Source organism: Nelumbo lutea, chromosome 2 (genome assembly GCF_056320005.1).
Source record: "Nelumbo lutea isolate HS-2025 chromosome 2, American lotus-T2T, whole genome shotgun sequence".
Taxonomy (NCBI): Eukaryota; Viridiplantae; Streptophyta; class Magnoliopsida; order Proteales; family Nelumbonaceae; genus Nelumbo; species Nelumbo lutea.
Window position 1 is genome coordinate 104252167 of NC_142685.1, and position 5277 is coordinate 104257443.

Below are 5277 nucleotides of genomic sequence, written 5' to 3' on the forward strand. Positions count from 1 at the left end.
TATGACTTGAAGTTATGTACTTCTATATGGCCTCACAATTTAAGGATCTGCCCAAATATACAGTGATTAATTAAATTACTCAAATCTAGTTGAACCACCGGTGGATCAAATTCATGCGTGTAGCTTTTGCTGCATCAACTCTATGTGTACAATTCGACAATAACTGACTCAATCATTCACTAATTCCCCTATTAATTACTTATTTTATAACTAACCAAATTTACCCTGTATCTTTTTTTGAAATTCAAATTGATATTGTAACTGACAACTGTATATATTTGGTTTCAATTACAATCAATCTAGTGAGAGAAAATCCTTTTTTTTCTATACTGTCCAGTTTTTGCATTCTTCCTAACCTGGTATCAGAGCTCTCGTATCAGGGCTCTCATGGTACAAGGAAGCACCTCCTCTAGAGCAACCACTGTAGCATATGGATCAATGAGTGCACTTAGTCCATCAAACAAGGGAAACATTGCACACCTTCTTCCCATCAAGTTGAGCGGGAACAACTTTAATCAATTGAAGGCTCAGCTCATGCCAATTTTCAGAATTCACCAACGATTGGGATATATTGATGGTATGAACCCCTGCCCTCCTCATTATGTTAGGAAGCCTGTCCCTAGAACTAATACTGAAGACACAGTGAGTGTCAATCCTATTTATACTTGGCAACAAAATTATCGAATGATATTAAGTTGGATCATTGCCTCCCTCACTGAATCCACTATCGCACATGTTGTTAGTTGTTCTACATCCTATGATGCGTGGCAGAAACTTACTCGGACATATTCCTCATCCTCTCGTGTGAGAGTTCAACTATTGAGACTTCAATTAGCAAATCTCAAGAGTGGATCTACTAGTTGTACTGAGTACCTTCAGAATGTCGTATCATTGCTAATAATCTTGCAGCAATAGACAACCCAATGTCTAATGAAGATCTCATTTTGGCCGCTCTAGGAGGCCTTGGCCCTAACTATGGACCATTTGTTACATCTGTCACTACAAGAGCAGATCCTCTTTCCTTTGATGACTTTTGTGGTATGCTTCTTAGTTAAAAAATTCGTTTGAATGATCTTCAACCTCACAACTCATCAGATCTTCAAATACCATCAATTAATGCAGCTACAATGTTCACACTGTGGTCATAACAATTATAAAGCAAAACAAGCCCCACGAGCTTGGTTTCACCGTCTTAGCAATTTTCTTCAAGCACATGGATTTGTTGGATCTAAAACTAATTCTTCACTCTTGGTTTACCGCAATGGAGGCACTCTCATTTATTTTTTGGTGTATGTCGATGATCTCCTTTTCACGGACAATGACACTTCAGCAATTAACTCCCTCTTGCAGTCCCTTGGTTCTACCTTTGCTTTACGGGAACTTGATCAACTCAATTATTTTTTAGGTGTTGAACCCGCCTACAACCCTAATACACCAGGGATTTTCTCCAACGGACTAAGATGGCTGAATCTAAGGCTATCCAAACACCCATGTCTCCTTCTACCACTTTAACTTGCACATCTGGTTCAGCTCTCCCTGATCCGACAGAATACAGGAGCATTGTTGGTATGTTATATAGCCTTATCAGGCTTCACATTCAAAAATGGTGCATTTTCGAGTTTCCTCTACTACCAGCATGAGTTGAGATTAGTTCAACTCTCTAGAAACAACTTAAAGGGGGAGTTTCCTATTTGGTTGCTAGAAAAAAATACCAAATTACAAAGCCTAAATCTAATGAATAACTCCTTTACATGCCCTCTTGTTTTTTCTTCTCATCCTTGTCTAAATTTGTCTATTTTGATCATTTCCAACAATAACTTCTCTGATTCAATCCCAATAAATATCGGTGTCATCTTTCCAAATTTGAGAACCTTAAAACTATCACAAAATTGTTTTGAAGGAAAAATTCCTCCATCAATCGGTAATATGAAATCATTATGGACTTTAGATCTTTCCAACAATAATTTATCAGGTCAAATTCCAGAGCGCTTGGTCACGGGGTGCTCCATGTTAACGTTTTTCAAGTTGTCATACAATAATTTGTATTGAAAATAATTCCTACAATTACAAACCTAACTAATTTGATGTTGTTATACCTGGATCACAATCTCTTTGGCGGAAATCTTCCAGATAGCTTGTTGGATGGTTTTAATTATTTGTCTGAATTAGATATCAGTCATAACAACATATCCGGTCCACTACCTAGATGGTTGGGAAATTTATCAAGTTTTCAGTCTCTTGTTATAAGTAATAATCATCTTGAAGAATCAATTCCAAGTGAGTTTTGTCAACTACAACACCTCATGTATTTGGATCTCTCTGAAAACAATATCTAGGGCTCGATTCCTTCTTGCTTTAGCCTACAAGATTTGGAACATGTGCATCTTCAGAAAAATAGGTTGGAAGGACCAATGACAAATGCATTCTCAAATAGTACTTCCTTAGTGACATTGGACATTAAGGATAACCACTTAAATGGTGGAATTCCAGAATGGATTGGTGGGCTTTTATCTCTAAATGCACTGCTTTTGAAAGGGGATCAATTTGAAGGTCAAATTCTAGTTCAATTGTGCTAGTTGAAAAATCTCAAGATAATGGACTTCTCTCTCAGGTTCGATACCTTCTTGCTTAAATTACATCACATTTGAAGGAGAATCAAGTTCATATGGAAGAAACTTAGAAGTTGTGCTTACTGAATTGGAATATGTTCATATATATTCATATAAAAGTATGTTAATTGGATATAGAAATTATTTGAGTGATGAAAAGGTCACGGTGGAAGTAGAAGTGGAGGTCACAACAAAATTCTAGTACGAAACTTACAAGGGTGTTGTTCTTGAGCTCATGTATAGAATTGATCTCTCTTGCACAACTATTTAAATGGACAAATCCCACCAAGCTTTTCAAATCTGAGAAAAATAGACCTTTCCTACAACAATTTGACGGGAATGATCCCTCCTCAGATGATTGAGTTAAACTCTTTGTCAAATTTCCTACTCCCTAGAATTCCCCTCCAACCCTAAAATTTGTTGATTTTCTTCTATTGTTTCACATTCTTTTTTATTTTTCTGTTTTATGTGTTTTCTAAAAAACCATCAAGGTAATTTCAATCAATTGCGCGAGCACTTAATGTTAGGCATCTCTGTGCATCAGTATCCTGTAGGGTTCTTTGAGTGACAAAAGACTCTTTATCAACCCCGACCTTACTGCAGCATCGGCTACCAAATTAATTAACCGTCATGGAGCACTACCCAAAGAAGGCGGCCAAACCAAAGCATAGCAACTTTAATATCCCTTACACACAAAAAGAACTTCATGCCGAAAGCTATCAACGTGCTGACGTGCTATGTCATGCCAGCCCATAGGTTTTGAACCCCCGGCCCAACACTGTATGAATCTCTATGCCGGGTCTGACATGGTGCATTTGTCATTGTGCCATATCTAGCTGTGCCAAACCATACCGGGACACGGACGACTTGATTCGATTTACACCTCTAACTATCATGCAATCATAAACCCGTTTTATTAGTTTGGGCTTCCAGTTTAATAACAAGAGTATGCAAATGGACCTGTTGAAGCCATACAATAAGCCAAAGTGTGAAATACACAGAAATAATTACACCACAAACTTTCAAGGCTTTTGGAAGTCTATTGGCCCGTCGACAAAACTTCGATTCAATAAATAAGAAAGAAGCCCGCTGTAACTCAAATTTCACTACATATTTTAACTCAAATCATGTAGAACTTGTCAATAGCATATTTTAACTCAAATTTCACTACATATATTGATCTATGCTTTATTAGTGTTTGTTTGTTGATGTTTTTATTAGTTCTTTTAGTAAAACAAAAAGAAAAAAGAAACAGAAAAGTAAGCATTTGAAATGACTAGTTTATTATGAGTTATTACTTATAGGTAGCAAAGGGCTGAGAGGAGGGGAAGAATAAAATATGTTATTAGGGTTTTAGTCTTTTGGATTGGGATTAAGTTAAGTGATTATCTTTAAGACATGATAGTATGTGATGGGGCTAAACAACTATTATGCATCAAAGCAAATCTGTGTATGGTATATCATATATAATATATTTATTTATATATGACATGTATTATAGAGTTGGGTTCAGGTTGCCCAAGGGGTCAACCCTAATTCAACTCAAAGTAAAGTTGGGTTCAGGAATTTCAACCCTATTCCTAACCCGAACATCAGCCTGGCTCAACTCAACCTGACTTCTAAGTTGCAGCCTTATATATGTGTTGTATGGGATAAAATTCTAAAACATAATACTGTATTTGGTTTGATAAAAGTAAGAGAGAAATAGAAATTTGAAGTAAAGGTCATAAGAATTTTATGAAAGCTTTAACCTTCATTTTCTGTTTTTCTCTTATCCTATCAAACCAAACATAATATAAAGGCTTATATAGCAAAAAGCAACAGATAAAACAGAAATTCTTATTAAAATACATATAATCCTCCAACACCCAGTCCCATAGTACCGGTAGATTTCATCTCAGTATTCCAACTCTCCATTTTACTTCAAACAGTTCAACAGTAAGAAAAAATAGATTGGAGACCTTCAAAAAATAATTTATTATCACACACATAGAAACCAACCCTTCCGGAAGAAGAAAACCCTAGCTAGAGGGAAATCTCTCTCCTCCCCACGCCTCCCAACAGAGAGAAAAGTGAACCGATCACTCAAAAAACATAATAAAATTTGGACTCACATAACTACTGTGGTCCCCAACTCCTATCTAACAACTAACAAAAAACATCTACTCAGAAAATATCATAAAACTAATTGATCTTCAACAGTTTTCAATAGTTATTGCAATAATGTTTTTTGAAAAATGTATTAATTTTAAAAAGTATTTCTTAAAATTTAATAATTTATATTTTATTGTCCATTAAAAGTTAATCACAATTCATTTTCTTTTATTTTCAAATATAATTTAATCAATAATTTTCTAAAAATGTTAGACTTTATCAAGAATTTTATGAAAGTGAAATAGTTTATCTTTTTTTTCAACAATTTTCTAAAAATGTAATAATTTTTTGACAACTGAATTATTGATATTTTATTTTTCAATATAAATTAGTCAAAAAACTAATTATGTTTTAATTTATGGTAAATTATTAATTTGTCATAATTAATCAATATTAATTTACAAAAATTAATTTTTATTGAATTGATCAAAATTAATAATTTTCAATAAACTGTCATAATTAACCAATATTAATTTACTGAAATTATCCTTTTTGGTAAATTACAATTTTTTAT